Raw genomic sequence first — 19,521 nt, 5'->3', positions numbered from 1 at the left:
GGGAAGATTTATCCCATAGCAATTATTCTGTAATATGCAGAGGACAAGGGGGAAATTTCAGATGTGGAATTTGTAGTAGGAAGAGAGCCTGACACAACAAATGAATGAGGTAGGACCTGCTCACAGTATTTGGCAAAAACAGAGCTAATATTGTAAAAATACACATTCCTAAGAAGTGCTAGTTACAGAGTGCTTATGCAAATATATCCAGATATTAAGTGGTACCAAAACATCCCCATTTTAAGGATGGTTCAAAAACATTCCCCAAGGATAACAGGAATACACTGACCCCTCCTAAAAGGATAAGGTCAGGATAACAGTATGTAATAAAGATGTTTTAATTGAACCAACACCAGGTTGAGTGGGGGCATAATTGTATGCCCCTATAGTCACTAAAAACTTCATTCTGTCACTCTTTTTAATGGTGAGCCATATCTTACACCCCCAGAAGTCCTATTCAATCACTCACACTCACTTAGCAAGTGGGCAAAAGTCTAGAGAACTCTATGTCTAAGCTGTTTTGCTTTACATGCTGGCTGAACTGAAGAAAGGTATAGATTCAAGTAGCTTCCATCCTCCTCTAAATTACACCTGCTTCTGACTCTATGGCATGGAATTGATACCCACTTTGATTCTGTTACAAATGTTAGAAAGGCCATGTCACTTACATAGCCTTATGCATCGCTTCCAGAACTGTTTTCTTAAAAAAAAAAAAAGAAGAAGAAGAAGAAGGACACCTCAATAAAGATACTTTTAAGACATCAAATTTCCAGCTTAGAAACAAACCCTCCTTCTCTAGCAGAACCATCCATATTTTTATGCAGGAGAATGCAGGCCAAAGTGCTGTTTACACCAGAATACACACAACCCTCTAAAGTTACATTCATTTGTTGTGTCAGCATGTAACCCAGCTGTCAGCTGAAGTGCACCTAGCACTAGTCCTCTTTGATTGGAATTAGCTGTTTATACAATATGTGACTCACCAGGCCAAGACACTGCAAGCCCGGAAAAAATACATAGCACAAGAAAAAAATAGTCAGTTACAAACTGTGTATGTTACCACATGTGATTCATTTGTACAGTAACTCAATTATTTTGTTGCTTATAGTCCAGCCAGTCCCCTTTCAGATCCTTCCAAAATAAATAAAAAATGTCATTGATGATAATATGAAAGAACTCCATTGAAGTCAGTGGAGTTACTCTAGATTTATTCCAGATTTGCACCAGAGGAGAATCAAGCTACACTATCCTGATCGTGTAAGCTTTTACTCATGCAAATAGTTGAGTAATAACTATATTGGCTTGATTCTCCTCTGGTGAAAATCTGGAAGATTGACTTCAGAGTGTAAGTGTTTCCAGGACTGGGACCTAAACACTCAGTTCTATCATCCTTTGGGAAAAGCTTCTAGAGATCAGGAATTGTACTGAATTTTTAGAAAAGTATATATAGACATTCAAACAAGCGGAGAAAGACCAAAAATACAAATACCAAACAATATGGTTAAAATAAGGGAAAGGGAGAAAACAAATTCCTGTGTGACTATTGTTTTGTCTTCTAATCTGTTCAGATATCTCATAACTGAGGCTTTTAGACACGTTCTACAACATTAGAAATATAGTTGAATGCTAATCTGCAGATATATGTTTTCTTATTAGTACTAATAGTACCTGGCTTTTTTATGTAACACTTGGTAGAATTCAAAGGGCTTTACAAAGGAGGTATCATTAGCCCTGGTTTTTAGACACAGGGAAACTGAGGCATCGAGCGGTGCTGTGACTTACCCACAGTCACTCAGTAGCCAGTGTCAGAACTGGTAATGGAACCCAGGTCTCCTGAGTTCCAGTTAAATGCCCTATCCACTCGCATGCTGTTCCTCTCGGTGTCTTCAAGAGGTATAAATCTAAAAAAGATCCAACACCCTCCTGGAAGATTTGCCTGTGTGAGGAGTACAGGGTTGCTGCTTTACAGATTAACTTTCTGATGAAAAACACTTGGAAAACGAGCGCTTCCATTGATATCATTCTTATTTTCTAAGTGTCCTTTTATTTCAAATATGAAGTTAACACCTGCCTTTTAACTATAATGGTTTAACACAGAAGTTGCTATTATATCATCTATCAATATCTCTACATTAGTAGATGGAGCTACTGCCTCTCCTAGGGGGGTGGATCTCATTACAAAGATACTTGTCTGCAGGTGCCTAATTTGATGATGTGAAGGGACCTCTGTTTCTGCATGAAGTCCCATTGACTTCAGTGGGACTCCACGTGGGAACAAGGGTCTTCGTGAATGGAACCACTTGTGGAACTGAGTGCTAGGACTAGGAAAAGGAGATGTCAATGTCAATTCTCTAATTTTTATATTTTTTATATATATATGGACATTTCATATTAATTTCACAACTCTAAAGTTAACAAACTTTTTTTAAAAAAATGTTGAAACATTGTTTTCCACTGCTGTTTGATGGGAAAGCTGAATCTCCCAATCCTACCTGTCATCATCAAGTTATTGGATTGCTTGTTCATTTTTAAAATATATTTTGGATTGTACCTGTGACGGGTTGGATCACAGAAACTGCCCTGGGAGCTGCCACCCGATGTGCCAAGACTACCTCTGCTCCTGTTTTCCCTGCCAGCTCAGGACTTCAGCACCCTGTCTTGCTAAGCCAAACACTCCTGTCTGCTCCAACAAAGACCCAGTGTCTGAATTACTTGCCCCAAAACTGCAGGTTTACCTGAAAGCAGCTAACAAAAGTGTGCTTGTCTTTAACACCCAGATGCCCAATTCCCAATGGGGTCTAAACCCAAATAAATCTGTTTTACCCTGTATAAAGCTTATGCAGAGTAAACTCATGAATTGTTTGCCCTCTATAACACTGATAGAGAGAGATGCACAGTTGTTTGCTCCCCCAGATATTAATACATACTGAGTTAATTAATAAGTAAAAAGTGATTTTATTAAATACAGAAAGTAGGATTTAAGTGGTTCCAAGTAGTAACAGACAGAACAAAGTAAGTCACCAAGCAAAATAAAATAAAATGCACAAACCTATGTCTAATCAAACTGAATACAGATACTCTCACCCTCAGAGATACTTCAGTAAGTTTTTTCCTCAGACTGGACACCTTCCAGGCCTGGGCACAATTCTTTCCCCTGGTACAGCTCTTGTTCCAGCTCAGGTGGTAGCTAGGGGATTCTTCATGATGGCTCCTCTCCCTTCTCTTTTTGTTCTACCCCTTTATATATCTTTTGCATAAGGCAGCAATCCTTTGTCCCTCTCTGAGTTTTCACTCTTTCTTTCTCAATGGAAAGACATCAGGTTAAAGATGGATTCCAGTTCAGGTGATATGATCACATGTCACTGCAAGACTTCATTGTCCACTTGCCAGCACACACTATACAGGAAGACTTACAGGTAAAGCACACGCATCTGCAGACAATTGCCCTGGTTAATGGGAGTCATCAGGATTCCAAACCACCATTAATGGCCCACACTTTGCATAATTACAATAGGCCCTCAGAGTTATTGTTCATATTTCTAGTTTCAGATACAAGAGAGGGACATTTATACAAATAGGATAATCACACTCAGTAGATTATAAGCTTTGTAATGATACCTGACAAGAGACCTTTTGCATAAAGCATATTCCAGTTACATTATATTCACTCATTATCAAATTTTCATAAAATCTTATAGACTGCAACGTCAGACTATCTACCTATGTATTGTGCTGTTCTTTGTAACTGGATGTAGTGGTTAGAATTTGGATGATGTTACAATGGAGCTATCCTTTAAGAAAACACACAGAAAAGGCCTAAATGCTAAATTCCTTAGATGTTGCCATTTTGAAAGGAGGGTGAAGTGTATTTCACCCCTTTATGGATAGCAATGGTCAATATTTTAAGGATACTGATTGGGTTTTAGCTGCTACTGTGTAAAACTGAGAGAGGCAAAAATACCCTGCTAGTTGTCCCTGAACAAAATAAAGAACAGGCAGAATTACTTGAGTGGATTTGCCATGTCTCAGAGGCCTGCTTGACCTTGTTTAGTGGCACTTTAATGAGACTACTGATAAAAATTTCAGCATGAGCCTTTCAACTATGACAAGACTGACTCCTAACAGCCTCTTCAGCTCTGTAAAGCACATCTCCGATTCTCTGGTTTGTCTCCTTGATGCTATTCATTGTGGTTTCTGTCCTCTCACAACACCCTGCTTAACTAACCTTGAGAAAAGTAATTATGCACTCAATATTGATTAGTAAGGATCCATATTTAATTATGTGTAACATGTTCCACTCTCGGAGTTTTAGTTCTTTGTTCATCGATGCACGTCAGATCAGATTGCTATGTACTTTTAGCCACACAGTAGTGATCTTCACACTATAGTGAATTTCCTCCCTTCCTTAGGTTGCACAAGGAAAAGTGTTATTTCCTGCTTTCTTCAAGAAGCTAGTGGACCAGTCTTTTAGTACACACATCTAACCAGTCATTCCTCCTTGTTGGACTTTTACTTATTTATTTACCAAAGAGGATCTTTTTACATGCTGACATGGTTGGAGCAGAGCTGTAGGATTTATGTGCAGTATCTGTGGTGAGCACCTGAAGAGAGATCAAACACTACACTCAGAGGTTCTCATTTTTTAGGTCACAGAGACAGTTAGATCACTCTTGTACAGAACTTCTTTCCTGACTTCTAGATTTGCTGCAACATAAACTTTGCCAGCACAAAAAGGACATGTAATTAAAAGTTCTTCAGCTCCAGTACTTGCTTGCCGTGTGCTATCACTTTTCATAAACACCCTCTTTAGAAGCCAGTTGTGGTAATTTACCTTCAGTTAATGGTCAAAGTTGTTTAAAATGATGCATCAAGTTAACCTTCTTTTAGAGTATTGTGATTATAGGTATAAGTAGAGATGGTCCCAAGCAGGAACCCAAATCTAGCCTTACCCACCCCACCCCACAAATCTCAAAAAGAATTCAGACTAAAATCTTTGCATATGAAACTGTCCCACGGGTTTTTGTTCCAAGTCAGATTCAAAACCAGAAGGAGCTTTCTCTTGGTCGGGTTCAGATGTGGGCTGAGTGACAGAAATTTCATGAGACTAGCTCACAAAATGTCAGCACCACTGAATGCAAACGTTGACCGTGATTCAGTCTCAGTCTCTGAATCCTAGCCTAAACTGAATCCAGATCCAAACGCTGTATCTTTAGCCACGTTGTTGATGATAAAAACATGTTCTAGTTCTATATGAAATTCTTTAGAGAGCCCAGTGCAGGCTGGAGCACTCTGATTGGGTGCTGGGTGAATTCCCGGGACAGAATGCAGATGGGAGGACTCTTCCCCGTCCCCATCATGGAACTGCTCCATAGAGGTTAGTTCAGCCCAGTGGCTGAAATAACTGCTACAGGCTCTTCTGTAGCCCCAAACTTGAGGGGCAAGTTGTAAGGATTTGCATTGGAGTAGATCATCCTGGTCCTTGCACCACCTTGGCCCTTGTGCACATTTACACAGGAAGTTCATATGAAGCAGAGCTCTGCATTGCACAGGAGATATGCAGCCCCAATGTGCCACTCTTCACAACCAGGCCTTCCTCTTCCCCCATTTTGTACAGGTGCTGCTGTCTTGGGAGCTTCCATGGCCACAGAAGAAGGGCTGTGGGGTAGGGGGAGGTTAATCTCCCAATCATAAGCCAGCAATAAATTATTACTCTCTGGAACAAGCAGGGGAAGGAACTGTGACTCAGAGACCCACCTTTGAGTCACAAAGCATCCTTGCACTGCTCATAAGTTGTTGGCGTTTACACATTACCCCTTGCTCAGGGCTGTCCCTAAAGTCACTCTCTAACATTTGTATCAGATAGTTGTACACTGTTGAATAGCTGCAGTATTTTGCCCCAGAGATGGCTGTACTGCAAAGGTGGACACTGATGCCTGTGTATATAGTTTCTACAGCCATCAGAATAGCACTTTGGGAGTCATTTGGATGCAAGACATTAGAAATACAGGATCATTATCATTGAAGAGTTCTTTTGCTAGCAAATGGTCTGTATGAAACAAGAAAACAATAGAGACTGTAATGGAAATGCATAGATATTCCCTGGAAACACATTACATTTAACTCATAGAGGCTATTCTATAAATTGATATACAGTAGTGTCCCGGGATACCTCTATTTATGTCAGGAGCAGTTCTGGTTAAGCTGTAAGGACTACAAAGTGAAGCTGGGTAACATTGCCATGGCTGAATTGAGAACAAGACACTCAGTGGTGAATAAAGGCAGGATGATAATCTTTCATATGATGATGATAAAGAATCACAAAAAGATACTATGGTATTGGTTAAGGCAAGGAAAAAGTAAGGAAAACAGTATTATCCGTAAACCTCCTCCCTTCTCATTCTCTGACCAAGAACTTCCTCTGAGGCTCCTGGGCTGTCCAGGCCAAGGCAAAAAGAACTCTGAAAATATTCTTAAGAATCATTTCCTAGTACAGTAGCTATTAAGTGTTGAGCAGGTCCCTCTCACAAGAAGGAAAAGAACTGTATAATATATTTATGTAGCAGGATGTAAAATATAGTAATTTATATGAAAACTTATTTCTGATAAGAATCAGAAACCAGGCAGTTATTGTTTTATAGTCTGGATGAGTGTTACTGACAGTACAGAAAAGCTAGATTCTCCTGTTCAGATAGACCAGTCTGATTGAAATCTTCCACATTCTAGTATTGTATGTGCTGCCGCTTCTCTTATTTTATACCTTATAATATTTCAGTGATGAATTTTATGTCCTTTTTAAAAAACAACCAAACCTTAAACAAACACACTTATTTGTGAAAATGAAAATAGATCTGTGCCTTGAAGGAAAGACTGAGACTCGGATTAGTCTATTGTTCTTCTGAAAAGTTCAGGGTTAACATTTATAAAGCTAAACAGTTTGTACCGACTGAACCAGAAAATAGACAGAGATTTTTCTGAAGGTTCTGCTTAATATAATTTGACTTTTTTAAAACAAAAACTTAGTGTTTTGTTTGTTTTAATCTGGGGATTTTTTTTAAGCCAAAAAGGGAGGACTGCAAATTGAAAGATTATTTTAAACAATTTAAAATAGTCAATTATGACAGCCACCTGACTTACCCACAAATAGCCAAGTGCCTAGGAGTTACAACGATTATTTTATTTAAAAGCGCTCCTCCACTACTTTTAAGTTTGTAGCCTTTTCATTGATTTAAATTGAATTTAGTAATTTTATATTAAACCACCATGGGTTCAGCTCCTGTTGCTACAGTTTTAAGATCAACACAGTGAAAATTACCTAAGCTACTTTTCTCAAATTTGAAGACTCTAGGAACAGATCAAGTCTAAAGATAGCGACCACAGACATGATCACAAGTACAAAGTCTTATCTGAACTACAAGTTTTAGTAAAGCAATATGTGAATACATATAAATCCTAGAAAAACACATGCAGTGGCATAGACTATAGTCATATTCCCATCCTCAAAGATATTCTAGGGTCCAACGGACCTCTCAATAGACTATCATCAATAGAGGGAGGGTTCCTGCTGGGGTTTCCTGTGGGGGTCTTCCCACTTTTACCCCAATAGGTTAACTCTTTTATGTTATTGTTCTGACCACATCTAAAACCTATACATACGCATAATGTTTTCAAACCTCTTTTTCCTTATCTGTACTTCCATGCCCCACAAATCTGGGGTGTACCATTTTTCATAGTTTGTTTTTAGTTCCCCTATTCTCATTAGCGTCTGCACACAACATATATCCTGCGGTCAGGACAGACTTTTCCATGATGTTACAATCAGATGTCTTGTGATCTTGGACAATACTTTGCGGTTTACTGCAATCTAGGTTTTTGTGTAACACTACCTATTGGCACATCTTATGCAGTAATCTTGTGAAAATGCTGTCATAGGGTTATTCCTAGGTCACCCACTCATGTCAAGCAATCCTAAACCTATGGCCTACTAACTTAAATCTATTTAGCATATGTCAATTACGTGTGGACTAGCATATGAATTGATCATAACATCACATAATAGAATGATAAATGGATGATAAAGTGAAGTAATTGGCTATAAGGTGGTACTTCCAGGACATTATTAACTAAAAATTAATCCAGACGCTACACTCTGAAGGAATGTGCCTGGCATTTATATTGGTCACTGTGACCTCACAATGCAAATAGCATGACATCAACCCCGACCATTTGTAGCCTCTATTTCAATCTGCTTCTTCTGAGCAGAATTTAAAAAGAAGCAGCTGTTCAGAATGTAGGTCAGGTAATCAAATAACCAGTCCCATATGGGTAGGCAGATGCTCTACCTCCACATGTTGAAATACTATATTAGGGCCCAAGACTTACACATGTACTTGTCTGTATGTTGTTGAAAAGTCAGTGTGTAATTCTAATAGCACAATATATTACATAATCGTCCCATGAAGTCAATGGGACTATTTGCTACCTTAAAGTTAAGTATGTATGTAAGTCCTTGTGGGACTGGGGCCAAATAAGCCAAACTGGATAGGTCTACAATAGCTCTAAACCAAGTAAAAGATTTAACATTAATATAGTCTTCTGTATATAAAAAGCTGCCATTTCCTTAGATTTCTTTTTTACTATATAATATTTACAAGACAAATTACTGCATTTCCAGACTTTTAGAAAATCTGTAACCATAGATTTTTTTTTCCATAGGCATATTTTAATATCCTAAGGGTCAAATTTGAAAGAAATGGGCATCTAAATTGCACCCACAAAATATATGAATGTACACTCAGACAAATGCTTGATTAAATTCTTACAATTACAATTGTTCACACAATAGGTATCTTTAATTACCTGTTTGCATATTCATATGAATATTTTGTAGGTGATTCTTAGTTGACTGTTCTTATTTATGCTTAGGTCTGAAAAGTATTGTCTATAGAGTCGATATTTTAACTGTTAATTGGTTGTGTAAATATTTTATTTTAATATCATTTATCTATTTTTAAATTTTCCAAAACATTTTAACCCCTCTCAAAATGGTAATTTCAACTATGAGTTGGTGTTGAGGAAACCAGACCAGCACTCTGGGCTTTTATTATGCAATATATATTGTCTTAAGTACACATGTATTCCTGAAAGTCTCACTGCATGCCATACAGATATGTCAAGAATAGCAGCAAGAGCCTGGAATGTGTGTCTTCATTTACTTAGTTCAGGTTTCCTTGCATCCAATAATGCTACATATCTAGTAAATGACAAACAACAAGAGACATGGCGAAAGAGTATGAGGAAGAGAAAGAGAAAGGGATGCATTGTTTGGGTTTGAGAGTCATCAATCATATCTTGGCTGACAACCACAAATATAAGAACATGCCAGAAATGCTATAAGAAATCTTGTGGCCTCCTTGACCAATCTATCAAAGCTATCAAGCTCTTGACTCTGTTATAATGGGAGAAATAATTTCTGGCAACACTAACAGACAAAGAAGAAAGTTTCAAATTTCATGGACTTCCAAAGGTTGATCTGACTTCTGAAAGGACTGTAAGTACTAGAGACAACAACATATACAGGCAAAGCAAATGTTAAACTGACTTACTGCGTTGATTGGAATCTGATACCTTCTTTGACTGCCCTAATCAAGCTACCAGTTAAGGTGAATGCATGTGAAATCAAGTGTAGCCCTATAGCCCGTCACTTCATGTTAACACGCAAGGCTGAAGGAGTGGGGTAGTATGTGATGATTGTTCAAAGACACATTGTAAACTTGCTTGATAAATATATTTATTGGAAAGAGGCACAGCAGTCAAACCTTATTACCCTCTAGCCAGTGCTCTCAATTCGCCAAAGTACAGTGATGTCCCCCAGCAACAATGCATGGCATGCATTAGCCTGCTATTTACGTGGAACGCTGCTTTTATGAAGGCTTCTTATGGTCCTTCCTTTGGTGGTGGAGTCCACTCTCCTTCACTCACACTGTGATGATGGGCACCCTCTGGCAAGTGCCAGAAATCAGACTTCTTAAAACATTCCTAAAATGAATCCCAACTGGTGAAAACAATAAATTACTGCCACACAGGGATCTTCACCTAGTCCAAGCCCCTGTTGATCCAGGAATGAGAGAGCACTTTCAGTCCTGGTGATACAAGGGCAGAGAGAACCTTTTGTTTTTCTTTGGTGTTGCCCCCACCCCCAACCAGCTGATGAGAAAACACTGAAGTGTTCCTGGGGAGTTCTTCTCATCAGAGGGAGGTTTGCTTTAGGGTTGCCTTTGGGGGAAGGAACAGGGCAGAGAGAACAAGAGGAGGATTAACTGGAAATATCTGAGATGGGTCCAGCCAAATCCTTGGAGGTAAAAAGTAACAGAACTATTATTGCCTTAACAATAGAATGAGAAAAGCATAAAACTCTGCTGTTAACTCCTGATCAATCTCCTAATTCAGTCAAATGAAAGGTTCTTGTCCACTTTGGTGGAAATTAGATCATGCCCAAAGTCACTTGGACACCATTGGCTGCAATTTGGTAAAAGCCTACACAGCATTACTTGAAACCTTACCGGGCTCAGGAACACGCTGTTAGTCCCTCTGTAACAGGGTGCAAACTCACCACTGCTGCGCCTCCTGCTGGCTTGCTCTGGAATTAGCTCATGCAGCTGTGGAGCACTCTCTTCAGGTGATGTCTTGGCCATTGTCTGCTCGGCTGTGTTGTCGCCACTGTCAAGACACGCATGGGTCTCTGGACCACCATGAACTCTTCAGGACACCGCCCACCAGCAGTGCCCACTACTCCATTTTCCCCCCTTCTGGGGGTATATCAGCAGTCCTAGTTCACACCTGCCTTCATGGCTACCTACCACCCCAAAGTCTAGTCCCTTACCCCAGGGACCAGGTGCAGTCCATGGGCCACACTCCCTCATGGCAAAGTGCGGTGCAAGGGGGGAGGGGAGAATCAGACCCGCCCACTACTCTCGGCCCCAGCCCAGGGACCCTTGAGTGGCAGCAGCTTGCTGCCTTCCTCCACTTCCCACCCTCCTTGGGCCACTTCCCCGTAGCCATAGCACCCACTCAGCCCTTGTTTCAAGGCCTGCAGTCTGGCAGGGTCAGCCAGAGCTTCCACTGCCCTGCTACCCTGCCTAGCACTGCTCTGTCCAGGGTGCCACTCCTTTAGGGTGACAAGATGTCCTGATTTTATAGGGACAGTCCCAATTTTTATGTCTTTTTCTTATACAGGCTCCTATTACCCCCCATTCCCTGTCCCGATTTTTCATATTTGCATATTTTCTATCAGAAGCCAGTCCTTCTCCCATGCTGGTCAGGGAGAGACTAATCTTGCCTCTGTGCTGCAGCCTTTATATAGGGCTCAGCCTGGCCCTGACTGGCTGCCCACAGGCCCTTTCTGATTGGCTGCCCATCTGCACAGCCTCTCTGGCCTACTTTAACCCATTTTCTCCTGGAGTGGGGGAGCCACCCCACTATACCCTCATATTCCTGAATACTGAATTTACCTACAAATTATGGGTCTGCAAGGTGCATAATGACTGGTGCTGAGAAATGCAGAGTGCCCAGAGCTCTGAACGAGACCTATTCCTAATGTACTCTGTTAAAGTGATTCTCCCTGAAGAGTCCTTCAGTGGAGCTTCTTCAGCTGGGCAGAAGGGGTCACCAGAAAGCAAAAAAGTCTTCTTACTTCTCCTGACTGCATGTGGGGCTGGACGGCAAATTAAAATTCTGATTTTGAAAAATTTAGCAATTTTAAAAATTGGTTTAATTCCAGTGTGGAACACAAAAGAAACCTTTTGCAGGGGAAGTAGAAGAAAGAGAGAGAAATCTATTCTGGATCTGAGAAACCTTCCTGACAAATCAACATTTTTTGCTGAAAATTTCCCAACAGGCTCTAACTACATATGCTCCCTCCTAGCTTGAGTTAGAAGCACTGGGTCACATACAACCCCATGCAGAGAGTCAGAAAAGGGCTATGCATCACTTAAATACTCTATGTTTTGAGAACTTAAGTAGGACCTAAGTGGTACATAGATTGAAGAGATCTTGTGCTGGCCCTGTGCATTAGAGATATATTTCTCCAGCTCAGCACTTTGCAGGATCTGGACCAGAAATCCTCAAATATAAATGAAGACATAAAGATACAAAATGCACTCTGAAAACATTACAGAAATATGAGGATCAACGTGACATTTAATTTTTAAAAGTGTCCTGGTTAGCTGCTAAATTACAGCTGAGGAGGAAATGCTTCTGATGATATGGTGCAAAATCAAATAGAAAAGCATTGGTGACAGTTGTGTCAAGCATAGTATCTTGTGCGCTTTCATATTGTTCAGGTTGATGTCAAACGCAGAGCAAACTATATAAATGCTGAGCTTTGAGAAACTCGGAGTGAATAAATATGTGTCTACCATACCTCATATATAAAATATTAATATATTTCAATGCTAATTCTTCCCTACTTGCTTTCTGAAATGATATTTTGACAGCAGAGGTGCTGGCTGCGAAGAAGAGTTAATATTATTGGTGCAGGCAAGCACTGAAAAGAATAACTAGCCCCTTTTTATTTAATGCTCAATGGATGGCCATTTTCCTATTTCACAGTGATAATTACAAGTGCCAAACTCAGTACGGTACAAACTGCATTTCTCCCGTATTATTACTTAGTAGTATAGTGCTGGTTGTGATGCAGATCCAAACCCTGAATTCACTGATGTGCTCACAAGTAGTCAAGGATTAGTGTTTCATAAAGAGGAGGTCAACTATGACCAGTTTTAATTGCAAACGGGTGGCCTGAGATAATTTAGAGTGAAATGCTGTGATTTTATGCCAGCTTTGGAAAGGAAGAAATGTCAATTCTCTGAACATCCTTATTACTAATAGTGGGAAAATTCCAGTGACAACTAGAATTATCCATCCAGCATTTTGGATCCCTTGCAATTGGGTGTCTGACCCAGACAAGTAGACAACATTATATCAAGGTCAAATGTTCATGCTAGTTGTGTTGGTTCTTTTGATGGCCTTTGACATTGTGGATCATAAAGTACAGCTCAGCCATCTATGGCATGTGACTGGCATGGGTAGAAGGAGCTATGTCAAATTAGCTTAGTGTGGGCATTGGTAAGGTCTTCATCATCTTTCCATTAAATGGGTACACTATGCTGTGGGTCTGATTCTCAGGTGCACCATACTTGCCTGTGGGGCAGGGATGGAGAAAGAGGAAACATTGGCTTTTAAGCTACTTTTGTGCACAACATATTCTGGGGGCTTTCAGGGGCCTGCTCATCTGCTGGTGTAAGTTAGAGCAGCCTCAGGGCTACTTCAGTGTATGCTTTGCTTTCAATGCCCTCCCCGACCCGCAGTGGGCTTTAGAAAGCAGAGAATACCTGTAATGCAATGGGCCCTAGTCCTGCCTGCAACTCCCCCTATGATGAGGCCTGGGAAATGGGCGGGTGTAAAGCCAGTTCTTCACTAGCCAGGGAGATCCCCAGCACAACGGGGGCTGTTTACTACCATCTTAAGGCCTCTTTACACTGCCAGAGCAAAGTAAAGGAGTCTCAGTGTAACTGAGAATCAGGCCCTGCAATTCCCACAGTGCCTAAATATAGTGGGAATGTGGATGAAGAGCAACTGGCTGGCATTCAGTCCTACCAGGAGGAAGTTGGGGAGAAGGAAAAATGTTTTGAAGAAACAGATATAAAAGGGACTTCATCTCCCCTGGAGGCATGTCCATACTGTAATGCGTCAAACATGGTATATGGTCTTGGATCCTCCTTGATTCATTGCTCCTTTTAGATGCTCAGGTAGCATGGCCTTTATGAGAGTGATCCACCCATTCCCTCACACTCCTATTAAAACACAGGGAGGAGGACTGGCACCTCTGGGGATAAATGCTGGTCTTTAATCTTGTAAGGTGTTAGGATAATAAAGTGATAGTACTATATAAAAGCCTATACATAAACAGAGACTCCAAAGGGGACATGGTATATACATTGCTGAGGTCACGACATTGCTGTTACCTCAGTAATTTTGTACGGGGAGACTTTGGCAAACCAGTAAAGTGCCTGAAACCACTATGGCTTATTGTTAAAGACAGCCTAGTCAGCAAGCTGTTAAAAGCAAGTTTCAGCTTGACCAAGGCAGGAGAGGAGGGGAATTTAGGGTGACATCGAAAGGGCAGCTTGACCCCACATCCTTCCTGATAAGAATTGAGTTAAAATTGCTGATACATGCATTTTCAAAGAGTAGGATATGCCCCAGGAATGTCTATTGAGGTCTCAAGGCTGCAAGTTCTGGAAAGACCCACACCTGGTTAATCAATAATTAGAAGGAACCTCTTGCTTGAAACTGCTTACTTAACAAGGTTTCTTTAATTACTAATATATAAGTAAGAGGAAAAAGCTTGAGACAGGGGGGACTCATTTCGGGACTAGCCTCTAGACGCATCTTCTGTTCCCCAGTGGCAGACGGGCTGCTGCTGTGTCACTTGAGAGCCACACTCAGCTTTGATAATTATCAAGGGTTGGGAGTGTTTTACTAACATGTTGCGGATGTGTGTAAGTGCTTGAGACTAAGTAAAGTTTAGCTTTAAGTGAAAGCATTCTTGTGTTGTCCTGTTTGTGCCAGCCATCTATCGGTCGGACGACCGTGTCTCCCCTGATTTATTTCCTGACATGTCCTCACACAGAATAAAGTTACCAAGAGCTTTGGGTTGAAAGAACTCCAGGTAACAATTTTGCCCAGATTTGCCCTTGCTTGATTTTACCCCTTCTGAAACCCTCTTCCATTTATCACGTCACCGTGTTCATGTCAGCTCCCTTTGCTATGGCTTCCCCAGCCTCCAGCTATCTGGCTTTCTTCCCCCACTACCCGCCTTGTCAAAAAAAAACAAAAAAAAACAAACACCACCTCATGTTCAAGTAACTTTGGTAGCTCTCCATTAATTTCAGAGGCCAGTTCCAAACTGACCTTATTTTAAAACTCCCTGTGAACTTGCTTCAGTCTGTTTCATTGGCATTTTCTCTCTCCACTCCCCTCTCTTGTATCCTCCTCTCGTCTACAGTTGACCTCCACGCTGTCCCTCCACACAGCTTGAACCTGTGGTTCAAGAAATTTATTTCCTGCAGTTCCTGCCATCTGGAACAGCTTTCCTGTACCTCTCTGCCTCATGAACTCACCCTCTAGTTTCAAATCTCAGCTGAAAACTTATCTTTTTCTCTCCCTCCTGTACCTCTTACTTTCTCTCTTTCTCTGCAACTATTTATTATTTAGCATGTCAACTCTATTATTTAACTCCGTAAGCATTTAGAGATGAGATATATATGTAAGATGCTATGCAAAATAAGAGTGGGTTGTGTTACAGGAATTCTGAAACTTCTCACAAGAAGTATTGTCCTGATCCTTCTCATTTACCCTGTTTTTTCCCCAGTGTAACTCTCTTAGCTTTAACAACATCATCACTGATTTATGTGAGTGTAGGTGAGAGGAGAATGGGACACAATTTGTGTTAAAAGAAGACTTACCAGCTGTCCTGGCCAGTACATAATGGGTCAAATTCTGCTCTCATTTCCCCTATAGTGGGGCCTGGTCTCAAGATCAGGGAAATGTACAGATAACATAAAGTCTTTAGTACAGTAAGCAAAGGGATGCTACAAATAAATCTTATCTACTTAAGTACAACAATGTTGGGAAGTAAATAGATTTTGTCTTCTTTTTAAGTATAGTCTGGGTTTTTTTTAATTCTCACTACTTTTTTCTTTAACTTTTATTTAATCTTTACAATACTTTATACTAAGAGTCTGAATACATTCAGAGCTATCAATGTATGCGCATTTGGAGTCACTGATCACTCTAAAGCCACTCGTGTGTATCTGATGGTATGGGCCCCTTTTGAGGGCCTGGAACATCAATTGCACATCCTCCACTCTCCACTGTTAGAGAGTAGAGCTAATATTGATTCTGTTAGGAGTCCATCTAAAGGCTGCTGAGCTTAATTCATGTTGGGCCAATGGTGCACCAGTACCGGGGCTCCCCTACTACAAGCTGAAATTGCTAAGAGCTGAAATCACTAAAAGAGCTAAGCTGAGATCACTGAGTGCTGTGTTAACTAGTGGGGGAGGCTGAAGACCTATCGCTAAGCAGCTGGCAGAGCGGAGCAATTTGCAGCATGTTGGAGTAGCCCATAAAAAAATTTTTTTTTTCATCCAGCTTTGTCATGCACACACACTGAGATTTGGCTACACTAAGGTTTTTTAATTGCTAGAAGATACTTTATTTCAAATTCAGAGTCTTACACACTCCAGATCTAGAGCTGGGATAAATTAGGCATCAACGAGACATGATACATGCTGCCCCTGGAAGTTCCACCATTGGCAAAGAAGTCAGGCATTGCTGATTATTAAAGTGGCTTACTGTATACCTTGGCTTAGCTGACTAAAAATCTGATCCAAAAAGCCCATTGAAATCAGCGGAAGTCTTTCCATTTACTTCAGTGGGCTTTGGATCAGGCCTTTATTGCATTATTTCAGACCATATTTAAATACAGCTTGAGTTTTGGCTCATCTCATAAATTAGATCAATTATTCCCAGATGCACTTTTCAGAAAATAATTATTTTCATTTTCCATGTGACCTTTAACATGAACAGCAAGTTATCTGAGAATTTTGTGGGTGGGTGGCTTGACTTCTGTCCTAGAAACTCCAGACTGCCCATGCATAACCTTTCTTGAGTAGAGAAAAAAAATCACATTGATTTGGATGTGAGCACAGCCAAAAGGATTGAAAACTGGCTGAGAAGACACTAACTTGGAAAGTATATTAAACCAGTGAGGACAGAGAAATAATAAGAAAAGAGACTAGAAATACGAGCAGGAAATTACAAAGTGAAATTCAAATTGCAAAAGGCAAGTTAATAGACGTGGGCCAAATTCTGCATTCATTTACATCTTATGTAGTCCCTTTGTGCTTGATCTTCCTCTCTCACTGCTTTTAAATTGGTATAAAAAATTCCATTGGCTTTGGTAAAGTTACTCCTGGCTTGTCCCAGTGTAAATAAGAGAAAAATCAGACCATTAGACTTTAATCGGGTTACATGGGGTACAAACCAGCAGCAGAGGAAAAACAAACCAAAACCCACTAACTCAACAGGAAGAAGATACTGGATCCATTTACAGGACCTCTCTTTCATTCAGTGCACAAGATGGATACACAAGCGGTAGCATAAAGATTGCACAGGAAACCTTAAATCTGGCATTTCCTAACTGTGGATAGTTTGATTTTGAAATCTGAAATAACAGTTTTCTCATAGCTTTTTATGTAATATTTATATAGCTTGGCTAATTATGAATAACTGGGGAATGTAATTGTTATAAACTTCTAGAAACATTGCAAGTTAAGGTCTCAAACACTAAGGAGAGTGAGAAATTAGGAATGATGGTATGGAACTGGGTAGAGAAGAGTTTCAATTTAACATCAGGAAACAGTTCTTCACAGCAAGTTTTATTAAAAGGGAATAATCTGGATAAAAGTCTTATTTCTTGGATATGTGAAATTAACCGGACAGAAGGACTGGAGAATAAATACTTTATAAAAACAACCTTGTATTGGCAGAGAGACAGAATTAGATAACCATAAGCAGATATATATATCTACTGTGGATCCTGCTATGATTTTAATGAACTACCTTATAACTAGAGTCCTGCCAAATTCACAGTCCATTTTCATCAATTTCACAGTCATAGGATCTTAAAAATCGTAATTTTCATGATTTCAGCTATTTAAATCTGAAATTTCACAGTATTGTAATTGTGGGGGTCTTGACTCAAAAAGGAGTTGGTGGATGGGGTTGAAAGGTTATTGGATCGTACTGCTACCTCTACTTCTGCACTGCTGCTGGTGGAAGTGCTGCCTTCAGAGCTGGGCAGCTGAAGAGTGGTAGCTGATGTTCAGGAGCTCAGGTCTGAAGGCAGGGCCACCGCCAGCATCAGTGCAGAAGTTAGGATGGCAGGTATGGTATTGCCATACTTAATTCTGCGCCGCTGCCTGCAGAGCTGGGCCCTCAGTCAGCAGCCACCACTCTCTAGCCACCCAGCTCTGAAGGCAGCATAGTATTTCCACCCTAACTTCTGTGCTGCTGCTGGTGGGGCGCTGCCTTCAGAGCTGGGTGCCCAGGCAACAGCCACCGCTCTCTGGCCTCCCAGCTCTGAAGGCAGCAGTGCAGAAGCAAGTAAGAGTGGCAACACCGCAACCCCCCTAAAATAACCTTGTGACCCCCTTGCAACTCCCTTTTGGGTCAGGACCCCCAATTTGAGAAACACTGATCTCTCCCTCATGAAATCAGCATAGTATAGGGTAAAAGCACACAAAAGACCAGATTTCATGGTCCATGATGCATTTTTCATGGCTGTGAATTTAGTAGGGCCCTACTTCCAACAGGAATCAGGAGCCACAAAAATGGCTCCCACAAAATGTTAGCAGGAGACTTGATTACCTAACTTCCCTGTTTCTTGAGGATCAGTACTCGTTTGAAAATTCTCACACACTGATATATTTAGAACCCAACAGCAGCCTAGTTCAGGCTGGCTGTCACACATGTAGGATGGCTGCTATGTACAAGTGACAGCGATAAATATACCTTTAAAAATAGCTTTGTAAAATCTAAGACGCAGTGTGCTGTAATGGTCTAGGCAAAAGATGAGGAGCCAGAAGAGTCCTGCAGTCCGAATCTGAGTTTACTGATCTCAAGCTGTAAAACAAACTAAAAATTTAGTTTTCTGGCATACCCACCACAGCCACACCAAGATGCTGAATCTACTCTATGCAGATAAACAAGATATGTTTTGCGGTGTATCTACTTTTATGTCAAATTCACTGTAAGTATATAAAAGAATCTATACATAGAATTTTTTCATTTAACTAAATGAAGCAATTAGGATTAGCGTACATAAAATGTACATGTATGCAAAACTTGCAAGTACATAGTATTTAGATAATTCATGAAGTTAGTACACAGTTAAGCATATTGTGCAAATATTGGGTCTGATTCTCCTCTCACACTGGTGTAAATTAGGTATAAATTGGATTAGTCAGGTAGCTTTGACTGATACAAGATTTCATTATATAGTTTTATATTGGTATGGCTTCACTGAATTCAGCATAAAGCTATTCACATGCAGTAGCACCTTAATGACTGCAAACCAAAACCATTTCCACCAGTGTAAGGGTACGTCTACACTACGGATTATTCCGATTTTACATAAACCGGTTTTGTAAAACAGATTGTATAAAGTCGAGTGCAAGCGGCCATGCTAAGCACATTAATTCGGTGATGTGCGTCCATGGTCCGAGGCTAGCATCGATTTCTGGAGTGTTGCACTGTGGGTAGCTATTCCGTAGCTATCCCATAGTTCCCGGAGTCTCCCCTGCCCCTTGCAATTCTGGGTTGGGATCCCAGTGCCTGATGGGGGCAAAAATCATTGTCGTGGGTGGTTCTGGGTAAATGTCATCAGTCATTCCTTCCTCC

The sequence above is a fragment of the Chelonoidis abingdonii genome, chromosome 5 (assembly GCF_003597395.2).
Source record: "Chelonoidis abingdonii isolate Lonesome George chromosome 5, CheloAbing_2.0, whole genome shotgun sequence".
Classification (NCBI taxonomy): Eukaryota; Metazoa; Chordata; order Testudines; family Testudinidae; genus Chelonoidis; species Chelonoidis abingdonii.
This window is presented reverse-complemented; position numbering follows the sequence as displayed.